This window comes from Pseudophryne corroboree, chromosome 7 (genome assembly GCF_028390025.1).
Source record: "Pseudophryne corroboree isolate aPseCor3 chromosome 7, aPseCor3.hap2, whole genome shotgun sequence".
Classification (NCBI taxonomy): domain Eukaryota; kingdom Metazoa; phylum Chordata; class Amphibia; order Anura; family Myobatrachidae; genus Pseudophryne; species Pseudophryne corroboree.
Genome location: NC_086450.1, coordinates 140,658,865 through 140,676,741, shown reverse-complemented (window position 1 = coordinate 140,676,741; position 17,877 = coordinate 140,658,865). Strand labels below are relative to the sequence as shown.

The 17,877-nt window shown below is 46.5% G+C and overlaps 1 protein-coding gene across 1 annotated transcript in view; it reads left to right on the top strand.

Moving 5' to 3' along the window:
- Nucleotides 1-17,877, top strand: part of GPD2 (glycerol-3-phosphate dehydrogenase 2) — a 368,081-nt gene that overhangs the window by 310,268 nt on the left and 39,936 nt on the right. The gene's annotated exons all lie outside the window — the stretch shown is intronic.

The window sequence follows — 17,877 nt, the reverse complement described above, 5'->3', positions numbered from 1 at the left end:
CTTCCTTGCTGCTAGAGGTAGGGGAAGGAGTAAAAAGTCGCCGGCTGGGCAAGCTCCCAAGAGCAGAAGTCCTCCCCGGCCGCTGCCAAATCCACATGATGCTGGGGCTCCACTGCTGGAGTCCGCATCGTTGGGGGCACGTCTTCAACTCTTCAGTCAGGTCTGGGCTCGTTCGGCCCTGGATCCTTGGGTGCTAGAAATAGTGTTCCAGGGTACAAATTGGAGTTTCAAGATGTACCCCCTCACCGATTTTTCAAATCGGCCTTACCAGCTTCTCTTCCGGAAAGGGAAGTAGTCTGCACTGCGATACAGAAGCTGTGTCTGCAGAAAGTTGTTGTCACGGTCCCCCCGTCACAGCGGGGAGAAGGGTTTTATTCAAGCCTGTTCGTGGTCCCAAAACCGGATGGCTCGGTCAGACCGATTCTGAACCTAAAATCCCTCAGGGACATAAAAGATGCCTACTTATATGTCCCAATATTTCCTCCACATCAGGCTTACCTGAGGTTTGCTGTACAGGATTGTCATTACCAATTTCAGATGTTGCCGTTTGGTCTTTCCACGGCTCCGAGGATTTACACCAAAGTAATGGCGGAAATTATGGTGCTCCTGCGCAAGCAGGGTGTCACAATTATCCCGTACTTGGACGATCTCCTAATAAAGGCGAGATCAAGATCAAAGGAGCAGTTACTAAGAAACGTTGCGCTCTCCCTGACAGTCCTGCAACAACATGGTTGGCTCCTAAATTTGCCATAGTCACAGTTGGTACCGACAACGCGGCTGTCATTCTTGGGCATGATCCTGGACACGGAACTGCAGAGTCTTTCTCGCAGTAGAAAAAGCTCTGGAAATCCAGTACATGGTCAAGGAGATTCTGAAACCAGCAAGAGTGTCGATTCCTCAATGCACGCGGGTGCTGGGGAAGATGGTGGCAGCATACGAAGCCATTCCGTTTGGCAGGTTTCATGCCAGGGTGTTTCAGTGGGACCTGTTGGACAAGTGGTCCGGGTCTCACCTGCACATGCACCGGAAAATAAGCCTATCTTCCAGGACCAGAGTATCTCTCCTGTGGTGGCTCCACAGTTCGCACCTCCTAGAGGGACGCAGGTTTGGGATCCTGGACTGGGTCCTGGTGACTACGGATGCAAGTCTCCGAGGCTGGGGATCAGTCACATAGGGGGAAAATTTCCAGGGTAAATGGTCAAGCCAGGAAGCTTGTCTGCACATAAACATTCTGGAATTAAGAGCCATCTACAACAGCCTTCTGCAAGCGGAACATCTTCTTCGCGGTCTGCCCGTCCTGATTCAGTCGGACAACATTACAGCAGTGGCGTACATAAACCGCCAGGGTGGAACAAAGAGCAGAGCAGCGATGGCGGAGGCCACAAAAGTTCTCAGCTGGGTGGAAAAACATGCAAGCGCTCTGTCAGCGGTCTTCATTCCGGGCGTGGACAACTGGGAAGCAGACTTCCTCAGCAGACACGATCTTCATCCAGGAGAGTGGGATCTGCATCAAGAGGTCTTTGCAGAAGTGACAAGTCATTGGGGAATTCCTCAAATAGACATGATGGCGTTTCGCCTCAACAAGAAGCTTCAGAGATATTGTTCCAGGTCGAGGGACCCTCAAGCCTGTGCAGTGGACGTCCTGGTGACACCGTGGGTGTTTCAGTCTGTCTATGTGTTCCCTCCACTTCCACTCATTCCAAAGGTGATAAGGATCATTAGAAGAACAAGGATTCAGGCGATACTCATTGTTCCAGATTGGCCAAGGAGGGCCTGGTATCCGGATCTTCAGGAATTACTCACAGGAGATCCATGGCCTCTTCCTCTAAGAAAGGACTTATTACAGCAGGGGCCATGCGTGTTCCAAGACTTACCGCGGTTGCGTTTGACGGCGTGGCGGTTGAACGCCAAATCCGAGCTCGGAAGGGTATTCCCGGTGAAGTCATCCCCACTCTGCTTAAAGCTAGAAAGGAAGTAACGGCGAAGCATTATCACCGTATTTGGAGAAAATATGTGTCTTGGTGTGAATCCAAGAAGACTCCTACGGATGAATTTCAGCTAGGTCGTTTTCTCCATTTTTTGCAAGCAGGTGTGGATGCGGGCCTGAAGTTAGGCTCCATTAAAGTGCAGATTTCGGCCTTATCGATTTTCTTTCAAAAGAATTGGCTGCCCTTCCAGAGGTTCAGACTTTCGTGAAGGGAGTGCTGCACATCCAACCTCCATTTGTGCCCCCAGTGGCACCATGGGACCTTAACGTGGTGTTGCAGTTTCTTATGTCACACTGGTTTGAACCTTTACGAAAGGTTGAGTTGAAATTTCTCACTTGGAAAGTGGTCATGCTTTTGGCCTTGGCGTCCGCAAGGCGGGTGTCGGAGTTAGCGGCTTTGTCTCTCAAGAGCCCCTATTTGATCTTCCATGAGGATAGAGCGGAATTGAGAACTCGTCAACAATTTCTGCCAAAGGTGGTTTCTTCGTTTCACATAAACCAACCTATTGTGGTGCCTGTGGCTACGGAAGCCTTGGCTGTTTCAAAGTTTCTCGATGTGGTCAGAGCTTTGAAAATTTATGTAGCCAGAACGGCTCGTATTAGGAAAACAGAAGCTCTGTTTATCCTGTATGCTCCCAACAAAATTGGGGCTCCTGCTTCTAAGCAGACTATTGCGCGCTGGATCTATGATACGATTCGGCATGCTCATTCTACGGCAGGATTGCCGTTACCGGATTCGGTGAAGGCCCACTCTACCAGAAAGGTGGGTTCATCTTGGGCGGCTGCCCGAGGAGTCAAAGTTCAACTTTGCCGAGCAGCTACTCGGTCGGGTTTAAACACCTTTGCTAAGTTCTACAAGTTTGATACCCTGGCTGATGAGGCCCTCATGTTTGCTCAATCGGTGCTGCAGAGTCATCCTCACTCTCCCGCCCGGTCTGGAGCTTTGGTATAAACCCCATGGTCCTTTTTGAGTCCCCAGCATCCTCTAGGATGAAGGAGAAAATAGGATTTTAATACATGCCGGTAAATCCTTTTCTCTTAGTCCGTAGAGGATGCTGGGCGCCCGTCCCAGTGCAGACTCTATCTGCAGTACTTGTTCATAGTTATTGCTTTTGTTACACAAAGGTTGTGTTTTGGTTTTGATCAGCCTGTTGCTGATTTTTTTGGGTTCATGCTGTTAACTGGTTTTAGTTCAATGCCATGTTGTACGGTGTGTTGTGGTGTGGACTGGTGTATGTATTGGTTAACAAAAATCCTTTTCCTCGAAATGTCCGTCTCCCTGGGCACAGTTCCTATAACTGAGGTCTGGAGGAGGAGCATAGAGGGAGGAGCTAGTTCACACCCATTTAAAGTCTTAAAGTGCCCATGTCTCCTGCGGATCCCGTCTATACCCCATGGTCCTTTTGGAGTCCCCAGCATCCTCTACGGATTAAGAGAAAAGGATTTACCGGTAGGTATTAAAATCCTATTTTTGCTTCGCCTGCCGGAGGCAGGTGAAACAAAATCCCTGATTAGCCGCGGCACGCGCTGGCTTATCAGGGCTAATTAGATAGTGCCCCCCCCCTAGCGATACTTTTACACCCACAGTCGGTGCGGGTAATTGAATATCCCCCATAGTATTCAGGTTTAGTTGCATAAAGAGTTTGGCGCCTCATTACCCCAGGGGTAGCGAGCTGAAATGATGATGCTACGCCTGTCAGCAGAAACAGATCGGATGTGGAAGGGGGTGGAAAGAATTGAATACCACCCAGAATGTTTTTCTAACGTTACATAGCATAGTATCTACAAGTCTAGCTATTCTGTAATTAGCCCTGTTATTGGCAAATAATGGAAAAGTATCTAGTTAAGCAGCCTTGTGGGATGCCGGACAAACTCCAAGGTTTATTTAAATGGTCAATCATATACAAGCCATGGTTTAGCCTTGTAAATGATTGCCCCTTTTTAAAAAAAAATGTCCGAGTTCAGTCACCGCTTCTGAACTTGGACTTCATTACATCCCGCTGCTAGTCTGAACTATTCCAATTAATTTTCCCATTTATTTGCATGGGCCTTCTACATGCAGCTCAAATGGTGAAATTAATGGGCACATTGAAACGAATGGGAAAGCTCCAGAAGTTTTAAACCTCCTCTGGTGGGAAAACCTTTCTTGTAATTGATAGAAATATATATGTTTATCCCCTCCGTTCGACCCCACTCTGCTCCTCTGTGCACGCGAAGTTGAGGCTTTCAGCTATAGTGCACATTATCCAGCCACCCCTACATACCAATTAATAGATACACTTGGCCATCCCCCTCCTCACATTTTTATGTGGGGCCTGTTGTTTGCAAGTTGCGCCCTGCTCTTACCTGTTTAATACCAAGTTGTGTGTTGTTATTGTTTGATCCCAACTGTAAAGCACCACAGAGAATGCTGACACTGTAATGAATCAATTAAAATAGTAATAACCATATTTAAGAATTATTCTGACATCCAAAGATAAGGACGCATAATTGCGCTCTATACAACGTGACTAGAACGGTATATATAGATGCAGTTGCATCTGTATAGTTGCAGATTTTAAGACTTCTATCTTGCGTGATTAACTTTTTCAAACTTTGTTCCTTCAATGTAAACTTCCTCAGAGTGCCAAGAATAGCAGGGCTGGAGGAAGAGATGTTACCAAAATAGCAACATATTTACCTTATTGTATAGAAACATTTGCACAAGTGCAATCAAGCAAATAAGTTATAACTAACAGCAACTACCTGATTTATTATGTTGTCTAAATGTCAGTGGGAGGGGGGTACCTACGTCTGTATTAACAAATATTGAAATGGTCCTTTTTTGTCTGAGTTACTAAGTTCTTGGTAGGGTAGTTGGCTGTGGAGTGTATAATTGTTATTTAGAGTATAAATTTAGCCTGGCATTGCATGCAGACAATATTCTCCCCCCGCTGGACTGTAGAATCCCCGCCTAGTCACATGCTGTTTTTCACTTGCACAATTAGCTGTGTTTATAGATTGCCTGTTATTGAATGAACAACTGCGCCAGCCATATCAACTCACTGCAGACCTGCCTTTCCCCTGCCAGACACTGTGCCAAGGTTATCGACTTACACAGGCTTGGATTTGTTCCAGCTGTTTAATTATAATGTCTCATAAGCAGCTATTTCTAATTCCATTAGTTTATAAATGTAATATGCTATTTTATTTCTGTGATTAGCACTTCATTTAGGCTAGTTTAACAGTCTGGCATAAGATCTTTTCTCCTGAGTGTTCTTTCATGTACTGTATATTTGGGGGATCATTTAGCTGTAGTTGCTCATCTGACATTATTCCATACTATAAATATTTCTGTACAGCGCATATACAGCATTAAAAAAAAAAGTAAACGCAACGTCTATATACTGTATATAGATAATTTGTTTACACTGAGAACAGTAGCAGCATGTCCACGTTATGTGGGTGTACGCCATTGAAGAGTGATGATAACCATCCATAGGACAATGTACAGTAGCTGCTTCTCTGGCATTATCTACTGCGCATGCGGTCTCCAGAAACATGTTGCCCACCATTTCTGGAGACAAAAATTACTACGGCTCATGCACAGCGGCCACTGCAGTGCCTGGACACCGGAAACGTAAGTATTAAAATGGGTGCAGTGTGTGCGGTGTGGGCCCCTCCTGGACCCAGGAACCCGTGTGCACCACACACATTGCACCCATTATAAAAACGCCTATGCCTCCACCCTATAGCACATAGGGCCTAATTCAGACCTGATGGTAGCTACGATTACCCACCCTGACATGCGGGGGGACTCCCAGCACAGGACTAGACCACCCCGCATGTCTGGCCCTCCCCCCGCCGCACAGGTACAAAAGCATCGCACGGCGACAATGCTTTTGTACCTGAAGAGTAGCTCTCTACCAGCGCAGCTCCTGCACGCTGGCAGGGAGCTACCCGTCGCCCTCCGGGTCGAAGCGGCTGCGTGTGACATTACGTAGCCGCCGCGGCCCGCCCCCCCGCACGGTCTGGGCATGCCTGCTTTGCCCAAACTGCGCCCCCAAAACTGAGGGCCAATGCCGACGGCTCGCCCCCTCCCGCCCAGCGGACGCTTCTGCCTGTCAGGCAGAGGCGATTGATGAGCAGAGATGCCGATCACATCTCTGGCATGCGCCGTTCAGACCTGATCACCCGCTGTGTGAAAATGCACAGCAGCGATCAGGTCTGAATTAGCCCCATAAATCATTGGCACTGCAGCTATATTCTATCAAGTGATGCTTTCTATTCTCATTGTTTATTTGGCATTTCTATTGATTTTTTAATGGAAAAAAAACAGGGGATTTTTATTTTTATTTAATTTGTGATTTATTACATTTAAATTGAAAATGCAACTTTTACATTTATTACTAACTGCCCAGACACTATTCTCCCTACTATGACAGTATATTGCATTATTATGTTATGTACAAATAGGGTAATGTGTCCATAGCATTTACTACTGACACTATCTGTTCTAGCATTATACTATCATGGGGTGTAAGCATTCACACTTGAACAACTGTCACAAATGCTTGTTTTATAGCTGGGGGCATCCAGAGATATCTCCGACTCACCCCATGTAAATTTGCTTTTGCGATTTGCTTTTTTCCTGCGAGTCCCTAATCTCTAACCCTAACATACTGTACAAGGTATTGTGCCGAATTCAAATGGTTCTTTAAGGTTATACTATATGGACAGTTACATAGCTTACAATACCTTAATATTCTGTTCCTCAACTTCCCACTTAATTTACTATTACCAGTTTCTGTACTGACTCAAGGTAAGGAGCAGGGAGTTTTGTTTTGTGCAATGATTAACTTCAGTACAAATGAAAAAGCATTTTGTACCTCATGGGAGGAGTCATTTTGGAGGTTTTGTATATAATAACTTGGCTGGAGCATCCAGTAGTTACAATCAAGGCTGTTTCTAGACAATTTGGCTCCCGGCGCAAGCAGTAAAAAAAAAAATGTTGTTGTCCCCCATAGACATTCTAAAATGCGCTATAGACATAAAAAAATAACTATTTTGCATGCTAAAATGGGTATAGCCTCACTGTAATGGGCATGGCCTTGCAGGATAAGACTACCTTACACTCCAGTATTTGATCCTGCATCAACAGACCTCGGCCACCACAGGAAAGAAAAAAATTCCACCATATTAAGCCCCACACAGTAATGCTCCCTGCACCATATTATGCCAGACAATGCAATGCCCTTTTCTTCTAATTACTTTTAAATTACCTGTTCTTTGCCAGGGGTTTCATTCTCGGTTCCATGCTCGTTTCCAGGGGTTTAATGCTCATTGTCAGGGGTGTGTAATGCTTGTTAGTGCAAGCACTGCTGTTACCTGCTCCCCTTCCTCCTGCCCATAGTACTCGACTTGCTGGGCGGTGTTTCGCAAAATGACGCAGTTGTGTCATGACGTCACGATGCAAACACGTCATTTGGTGAAACTCCCCCCCAAGCAGAGTATACGGGAGGGGGAGGGAGAGCAGGTAATAGCAGCCAGCAGGTGTCGCGGCAGGCGCCCCATCCCATCACATGCCTCTCCCACCAGTAGAAACGGCACTGGTTACAATAAATAAATCTGAGCATAATAAACTATTTTCTATAGTAACATACTTTGGGGCAGGCTCGGACTGGCCCATAGGGGCACAGGGGAAACCACCGGTGGGCCCCACTGCCTGGGGGCCCACCCTCTCAATTATACATTATGTATATGTTACATTATACTGCACAGGACTATGGTGTATTTTCTACAGTGCATTGCTGTTATTAATCTAGTACATTATCCAGTATTTATTATATATATTATTTATCAAGGGGCCCAAACCATACACTAATGGTTAGCCAAGCCTCTAAGAATGTGCCCCTACCACTGCATTTCCCCGGTGGGACCTTCATGCCCCAGTCCGACACTGCTTTGGGGAAAGTGTAGATATTCCCAGGATGTATACAGTAGATAGTGTAGCAGATATTCAAGATATTTGCTGTGGTTACCCCATTTGTAACCGCAACAGCAGACCCCATAGGTTTATTTTGGGGCTGCTATACTGTGAAATTTACCAAGCTTCACAATGCAAGCTTGGCCCCGTTTGCTAAGGCCATTTTTAGATGGTGGTAGTCATTGTAGCCAGAATTTACCAGATCCATAAGATCCCTCCCCATGCATTGTCTGATGATTGTGTATACACACTGTCCTGCATCACAAAATAAAGTTATCATATCAACGATTACTTCATTTTACACACCGCCAAGACGGTCTCCTATTGGAGCCCCTATCCCAGGATTTGATTCATATTACGTCTTGGCGGAATATAATTTGTTATTGCCACGAATAACAACAAAAAATTAGCCCCTTTATTGTTGATCTACTTTTAGTTGCTTTTAAATATTGTGGAATATACCCCCATTTCTCTATCGTCCTAAGTGGATGCTGGAGTTCCTGAAAGGACCATGGGGAATAGCGGCTCCGCAGGAGACAGGGCACAAAAGTAAAGCTTTTACAGGTCAGGTGGTGTGTACTGGCTCCTCCCCCTATGACCCTCCTCCAGACTCCAGTTAGATTTTTGTGCCCGGCCGAGAAGGGTGCAATTCTAGGTGGCTCTCATAAAGAGCTGCTTAGAGAGTTTAGCTTAGGTTTTTTATTTTACAGTGATTCCTGCTGGCAACAGGATCACTGCAACGAGGGACAGAGGGGAGAAGAAGTGAACTCACCTGCGTGCAGGATGGATTGGCTTCTTGGCTACTGGACATGAAGCTCCAGAGGGACGATCACAGGTACAGCCTGGATGGTCACCGGAGCCACGCCGCCGGCCCCCTCACAGATGCTGAAGCAAGAAGAGGTCCAGAATCGGCGGCTGAAGACTCCTGCAGTCTTCTTAAGGTAGCGCACAGCACTGCAGCTGTGCGCCATTTTCCTCTCAGCACACTTCACACGGCAGTCACTGAGGGTGCAGGGCGCTGGGGGGGGGGCGCCCTGGGAGGCAAATGAAAACCTTTAAAAAGGCTAAAAATACCTCACATATAGCCCCAGAGGCTATATGGAGATATTTACCCCTGCCTAAATGTACTAAATAGCGGGAGACGAGCCCGCCGGAAAAGGGGCGGGGCCTATCTCCTCAGCACACGGCGCCATTTTCTGTCACAGCTCCGCTGGTCAGGAAGGCTCCCAGGTCTCTCCCCTGCACTGCACTACAGAAACAGGGTATAACAGAGAGGGGGGGCAAAATAAATGGCAATATATTAATATAAAAGCAGCTATAAGGGAGCACTTAATCATAAGGCTATCCCTGTCATATATAGCGCTTTTTGGTGTGTGCTGGCAGACTCTCCCTCTGTCTCCCCAAAGGGCTAGTGGGTCCTGTCTTCGTATAGAGCATTCCCTGTGTGTCTGCTGTGTGTCGGTACGTGTGTGTCGACATGTATGAGGACGTTATTGGTGTGGAGGCGGAGCAATTGCCAAATATGAGGATGTCACCTTCTAGGGGGTCGACACCAGAATGGATGCCTTTATTTGTGGAATTACGGGATAGCGTCAACTCGCTTAAGCAGTCGTTTGCCGACATGAGGCGGCCGGACACTCACTTAGGGCCTGTCCAGGCGCCTCAAACACCGTCAGGGGCTGTAAAACGCCCCTTGCCTCAGTCGGTCGACACAGACCCAGACACAGGCACTGATTCCGGTAGTGAACGTGACGAATCAACCGTATTTTCCAGTAGGGCCACACGTTATATGATTTTGGCAATAAAGGAGATGTTACATTTAGCTGATACTACAGGTACCACTAAACAGGGTATTATGTGGGGTGTAAAAAAAACTACCAGTAGTTTTTACCGAATCAGAAGAATTAAATGACGTGTGTGATGAAGCGTGGGGTGCCCCGATAAAAAACTGCTAATTTCAAAGAAGTTATTGGCTTTATACCCTTTCCCGCCAGAGGTTAGGGAGCGCTGGGAAACACCTCCTAGGGTGGACAAAGCGCTAACGCTTATCAAAACAAGTGGCGTTACCCTCTCCTGAGACGGCCGCACTTAAAGATCCATCAGATAGGAGGATGGAAAATATCCAAAAAGGTATATACACACATGCAGGTGTTATACTACGACCAGCTATTGCGACTGCCTGGATGTGCAGTGCTGGGGTAGTTTGGTCAGAGTCCCTGATCGAAAATATTGATACCCTGGACAGGGACAATATTTTACTGTCGTTAGAACAAATAAAGGATGCATTTCTTTATATGCGTGATGCACAGAGAGATATCTGCACACTGGCATCACGGGTAAGTGCTATGTCCATTTCGGCCAGAAGAGCTTTATGGACACGACAGTGGACAGGCGATGCGTAGAGGAGTTATTTGGGGGTCGGTCTATCGGATTTGGTGGCCACGGCTACGGCCGGGAAATCCACCTTTCTACCTCAAGTCACTCCCCAACAGAAAAAGGCACCGACCTTTCAACCGCAGCCTTTTCGTTCCTTTAAAAATAAGAGAGCAAAGGGCTATTCATATCTGCCACGAGGCAGAGGACGAGGGAAGAGACAGCAACAGGCAGCTCCTTCCCAGGAACAGAAGCCCTCCCCGGCTTCTACAAAAGCCTCAGCATGACGCTGGGGCTTCGCAAGCGGACTCGGGGGCGGTAGGCGGTCGTCTCAAGAATTACAGCGCGCAGTGGGCTCACTCGCAGGTAAATCCCTGGATCCTGCAGATAATATCTCAGGGGTACAGGTTGAAATTAGAGACAGAGCCACCTCGCCGTTTCCTGAAGTCTGCTTTACCAACGTCCCCCTCAGAAAGGGAGACGGTTTTGGAAGCCATTCACAAGCTGTATTCTCAGCAGGTGATAGTCAAGGTACCTCTTCTACAACAAGGGAAGGGGTATTATTCCACTCTTTTTGTGGTACCGAAGCCGGATGGCTCGGTAAGGCCTATTCTAAATCTGAAGTCCTTGAACCTGTACATAAAGAAGTTCAAGTTCAAGATGGAGTCACTCAGAGCAGTGATAGCGAACCTGGAAGAAGGGGACTTTATGGTATCCTTGGACATCAAGGATGCGTATCTCCACGTTCCAATTACCCCTCACACCAGGGGTACCTCAGGTTCGTTGTACAAAACTGTCACTATCAGTTTCAGACGCTGCCGTTTGGTTTGTCCACGGCACCTCGGGTCTTTACAAAGGTAATGGCCGAGATAATATTTCTTCTTCGAAGAAAAGGCGTATTAATTATCCCATACTTGGACGATCTCCTAATAAGGGCAAGGTCCAGAGAACAGCTAGAGATGGGTTTAGCACTATCTCAAGAGGTGCTAAAGCAGCACGGATGGATTCTGAATATTCCAAAATCCCAATTAATGCCGACAACTCGTCTGCTGTTCCTGGGGATGATTCTGGACACAGTTCAGAAAAGGTTTTTCTTCCCGAAGAAAAAGCCAAGGAGTTATCTGACCTGGTCAGGAACCTCCTAAAACCAGGAAAGGTGTCTGTACATCAATGCACAAGAGTCCTGGGAAAAAATGGTAGCTTCTTACGAAGCAATCCCTTTCGGCAGATTCCATGCAAAGGGATCTGTTGGACAAATGGTCAGGGTCGCATCTTCAGATGCACCTGCGGATAACCCTGTCGCCGAGGACAAGGGTATCCCTTCTGTGGTGGTTGCAGGAGGCTCATCTATTGGAGGGCCGCAGATTCGGCATGCAGGATTGGATCCTGGTGACCACGGATGCCAGCCTGAGAGGCTGGGGAGCAGTCACACAGGGAAGAAATTTCCAGGGAGTGTGGTCGAGCCTGAAAAAGTCTCTTCACATAAGCATTCTGGAACTAAGAGCAATCTACAATGCTCTAAGCCAGGCGGAACCTCTGCTTCAAGGAAGACCGGTGTTGATCCAGTCGGACAACATCACGGCAGTCGCCCATGTAAACAGACAGGGCGGCACAAGAAGCAGGAGGGCAATGGCAGAAGCTGCCAGGATCCTTCGCTGGGCGGAGAATCACGTGATAGCACTGTCAGCAGTATTCATCCCGGGCGTGGACAACTGGGAAGCAGACTTCCTCAGCAGACACGACCTTCACCCGGGAGAGTGGAGACTTCATCCAGAAGTTTTCCACATGCTATTAAACCGTTGGGTAAAACCAATGGTGGACATGATGGCGTCTCGCCTCAACAAAACACTGGACAGGTATTGCGCCAGGTCAAGAGATCCGCAGGCAATAGCTGTGGACGCGCTGGTAACACCTTGGGTGTACCAGTCGGTATATGTGTTTCCTCCTCTGCCTCTCATACCAAAGGTATTGAGGATTATACGGCAAAGTGGAGTAAGACTAGTGGCTCCGGATTGGCCAAGAAGGACTTGGTACCCGGAACTTCAAGAGATGGTCACGGACGATCCGTGGCCTCTACTTCTGAGAAGGGACCTGCTTCAGCAGGGTACTTGTCTTTTTCAAGACTTACCGCGGCTGCGTTTGACGGCATGGCGTTTGAATGCCAGATCCTAAAAGGAAAAGGCATTCCAGAAGAAGTCATTCCTACCTTGATAAAGGCAAGGAAGGAAGTCACCGCGAAGCATTATCGCCGTATTTGGCGAAAATATGTTGCGTGGTGCGAGCAGCGGAGTGCTCCGATGGAGGAATTTCAACTGGGTCGTTTTCCTACATTTCCTGCAATCAGGATTGTCTATGGGTCTCAAATTGGGATCTATTAAGGTTCAAATTTCGGCCCTATCAATATTCTTCCAAAAAGAATTGGCCTCAGTCCCTGAGGTCCAGATTTTTATCAAAGGAGTACTGCATATACAGCCTCCTGTGGTGCCTAAGGTGGCACCGTGGGATCTAAATGTAGTTTTAGATTTCCTCAAATCAAATTGGTTTGAACCACTAAAGAAGGTGGATTTGAAATATCTCACATGGAAAGTGACTATGTTACTGGCCCTGGCTTCGGCCGGGAGAGTATCTGAACTGGCGGCTTTGTTTTATAAAAGCCCTTATTTAATTTTCCATTCGACATAGGGCAGAGCTGCGGACGCGTCCGCATTTTCTCCCTAAGGTGGTATCAGCGTTTCACCTGAACCAGCCTATTGTAGTGCCTGCGGCTACAGACGACTTGAAGGACTCCAAGTTGTTGGACGTTGTCAGAGCCTTAAAAATATACATTTAAAGGACGGCTGGAGTCAGAAAATCTGACTCGCTGTTTATACTGTATACACCCAACAAGTTGGGTGCACCTGCTTCTAAGCAGTCGATTGCTCGTTGGATTTGTAACAAAATTCAACTTGTACATTCTGTGGCAGGCCTGCCACAGCCTAAATCTGTTAAGGCCCATTCCGCAAGGAAGGTGGGCTCATCTTGGGCGGCTGCCCGAGGGGTCTCGGCATTACAACTCTGCCGAGCAGCTACGTGGTCAGGGGAGAACACGTTTGTAAATTTTTACAAATTTGATACCCTGGCAAAGGAGGACCTGGAGTTCTCTCATTCGGTGCTGCAGAGTCATCCGCACTCTCCCGCCCGTTTGGGAGCTTTGGTATAATCCCCATGGTCCTTTCAGGAACCCCAGCATCCACTTAGGACGATAGAGAAAATAAGAATTTACTTACCGATAATTCTATTTCTCGGAGTCCGTAGTGGATGCTGGGCGCCCATCCCAAGTGCGGATTATCTGCAATACTTGTACATAGTTATTGTTAACTAATTCGGGTTATTGTTTAGGAAGCCATCTTTCAGAGGCTCCTCTGTTATCATACTGTTAACTGGGTTTAGATCACAAGTTGTACGGTGTGATTGGTGTGGCTGGTATGAGTCTTACCCGGGATTCTAAATCCTCCCTTATTGTGTACGCTCGTCCGGGCACAGTACCTAACTGGAGTCTGGAGGAGGGTCATAGGGGGAGGAGCCAGTACACACCACCTGACCTGTAAAAGCTTTACTTTTGTGCCCTGTCTCCTGCGGAGCCGCTATTCCCCATGGTCCTTTCAGGAACCCCAGCATCCACTGCGGACTCCGAGAAATAGAATTATCGGTAAGTAAATTCTTATTTTAAAGCATACAGATATACTGTAGTCACAATGGAAGAGCTGCTAAAAAAAAATTACTTTATATAAAATATTGAAACAGTAAGGGGGGTATTCAGTTAGCCGCAAGGTTTACCCCTCTGTTAATTGCCGGCTAAAATCCCTCCGGCGTGGGGAAAGGATATTCAATTGAATAGCCATTTTCCCTGTGCCATAACATTAGGATTCAGGTGTAGAAACCCACTGATTTCCTGTAAACTGCGGCAGGAATGGATTTTTCCTGCACGCGAACCCCTTAATTTTGTAATTTTTAAGAGGACTCTTGAAGCTGCAAGGTTCTGTCCGACATCGGGCCTTCACTGACAGGGTAATCCCTGCTAATTGAATTGCTCTAGTGTGGCAAAGAGTCGTGGGGTAAACACCACAGCAAATTGAATACCTGCCCCCCCCCCCCCCCATCTTAGCTCAAGATATCTGCCAACTGCCGGATCCGCCAACTGAGCGGCCGAGTCAGGTAATTATATACACTTATAGATCGGTTGCTCAGTATGTCATCCTGCCGTCCAGCTGTGACGTCAGCCCCTTTAGCCAGTGTACGGGTGGTCGGCGCACCTGCCATAACATACAGCCAGGTACGCAGATACAGTATAGCTGCAGATATATCGGAACACAGCTGTTCTGCAGTGCTGACACGATATGTCTGTGAACTACGTCATTCACCCACCGAACCGCTAGTGATATACTGTATATCGGCCAGTGTATACTCAGCATTATAGCGTCCCTTGATAGGAAATAGTAACTTGCACAACTGAATAAAGGTCTGCTTGTTGCACAGTGTTGGGACCTTTATATAATTTATTTGTAAATGAATAGCTCTTTTCTATACAGCAAGTTTAAGGTTTAGTACTCTATTAATATCTATTTCAGATGTGTTTACTGTCTGGTGGATTTAAGCACAATTGTGTATCTGTCTCATATGTTTGCTCGTAAAAGATGATATCACACTTTTAATGGTAAATGGTAAAGGTAGATATCCTAATTAATCATAAACCTTCTCGACATACGATACTTTCATGTATTAGGGAGAGACGAGTTTCCTTCCTGATTTTATAGTAAAAAAAAAAAAATCACATACAACCTTAGAACATATGGATTTAAGATGAATAACAATTTCGTATAGATGTACAGATAAGCAAAACACTTTTGCACGATGCAAGTTTGTATGTAGCAAGTGTTTCATGGTTGGTGGTTCGTGGTTTACGAACAGAACCTGAAAAGTTTTAGAATTTTAAAATAACATTTGTTATTTTTAAATAATGTATTCTATAAACCCAACTTAAAAGTAAACAAACTACTTACGCCTGTATAATCCATCCCCTCCATCCCCTCCATCCCCATTGCATGCATTTACCATTGGCATTGAAAAGGAAATGCAAGCAGGAAAAGGACGACACAGATTTAAAAAGGTAAATTTGAAATGAAGCAGTTTATTCACATACGCTGTATGTTTTGGTGATTGATCTTAGTAATAACTCATGTGCATGTTACATTTCAGTAGTAAATGTGTACTCATTACCTGCATATGGTGAATGCAGCCCCGTAGGGGGCTGAACCAATATTGAGCCTGTCCATTCACTAGCAACTAGCGACATCAGAAACAAGGCACAGGGATGTCACCAGCCTCTAGTAATTTGATATGTTGATTAAAATTAAGTCAGCCCACAAAATGGCCGCTTCCACTATGTGTCAGTGATGGACATAAAAAAGTGGTCAGTCCCTTCTCAGTAAAGCATTTTTAGTAAATATGAGAACTATTGGGAAGCCCCCTCTCTTAATACTAGAATCTGAGGAAACCATAGCCGAATATCAGGAACAGCTTCTGTAGACCTGTGCTGTAGCGCTTATTCCAAAAGCATTGCGAGACAACTCTGAATCTTAGACAAAGGGGAGTCCAGGGGGGAGGGGGTCCAGATTAATATTGTGTACAAATAAAATGTTATAATGGGGGTTACAGATTCTTTAAAGGTGCACTACATATGACAAATACACTTAAACATGCAACATTTCCCTACAAGCTATGTTCGTATGTTGGCAGCTGTGGATTAATACATCTATATATCAGCAGATCCCCCTCTGTAAAGATTACATTTGCATATCTACTGTCTCTTCCCAATGACGGGCAGCTAAGATTAGTGAGCAGAGGAACTCTATATATACATAATTGGAACATGAGTAACTGCAGCCTCACACTTATTTATGCAGCTTGGACTTAAACACAAATACAGGTTGAGTTTCCCTTATCCAAAATGCTCGGGACCAGAGGTATTTTGGATATGGGATTTTTCCGTATTTTGGAATAATTGCATACCATAATGAGATATCATGGCGATGGGACCTAAATCTAAGCACAGAATGCATTTATGTTTCATATACACCTTATACACACAGCCTGAAGGTCATTTAATACAATATTTTTAATAACTTTGTGTATTAAACAAAGTTTGTGTACATTGAGCCATCAGAAAACAAAGGTTTCACTATCTCACTCTCGCTCAAAAAAGTCTGTATTTCGGAATATTCCGTATTTCGGAATATTTTGATATGGGATACTCAACCTGTAATTAAAATAAGTTATATTTCTCTGACGTCCTAAGTGGATGCTGGGGACTCCGTCAGGACCATGGGGAATAGCGGCTCCGCAGGAGACAGGGCACAAAAGTAAAAGCTTTAGGATCAGGTGGTGTGCACTGGCTCCTCCCCCTATGACCCTCCTCCAAGCCTCAGTTAGGTTTTTGTGCCCGGCCGAGAAGGGTGCAATCTAGGTGGCTCTCCTAAAGAGCTGCTTAGAGTAAAAGTTTTGTTAGGTTTTTTATTTTCAGTGAGTCCTGCTGGCAACAGGCTCACTGCAACGAGGGACTTAGGGGAGAAGTGAACTCACCTGCGTGCAGGATGGATTGGCTTCTTAGTCTACTGGACACTAGCTCCAGAGGGACGATCACAGGTACAGCCTGGATGGGTCACCGGAGCCGCGCCGCCGACCCCCTTGCAGATGCTGAAGAGAGAAGAGGTCCAGAAATCGGCGGCTGAAGACTTCTCAGTCTTCATGAGGTAGCGCACAGCACTGCAGCTGTGCGCCATTGCTCTCAGCACACTTCACACCAACGGTCACTGAGGGTGCAGGGCGCTTGGGGGGGCGCCCTGGGCAGCAATGAAAGTACCTATGCTGGCTAAAAATACATCACATATAGCCCCTGGGGCTATATGGATGTATTTAACCCCTGCCAGGTTGTCAGAAAAACGGGAGAAGAAGCCCGCCGAAAAGGGGGCGGGGCCTATTCTCCTCAGCACACAGCGCCATTTTCCTACACAGCTCCGCTGCTAGGAAGGCTCCCAGGCTCTCCCCTGCACTGCACTACAGAAACAGGGTTAAAACAGAGAGGGGGGGCACTTATTTGGCGATATTATTATATATTAAGATGCTATAAGGGAAAACACTTATATAAGGTTGTCCCTGTTTAATATAGCGTTTTGGTGTGTGCTGGCAAACTCTCCCTCTGTCTCCCCAAAGGGCTAGTGGGGTCCTGTCCTCTATCAGAGCATTCCCTGTGTGTGTGCTGTGTGTCGGTACGTGGGTGTCGACATGTATGAGGACGATGTTGGTGAGGAGGCGGAGCAATTGCCTGTAATGGTGATGTCACTCTCTAGGGAGTCGACACCGGAATGGATGGCTTATTTAGGGAATTACGTGATAATGTCAACACGCTGCAAGGTCGGTTGACGACATGAGACTGCCGGCAAACCAATTAGTACCTGTCCAGGCGTCTCAAACACCGTCTGGGGCTTTAAAACGCCCATTTACCTCAGTCGGTCGA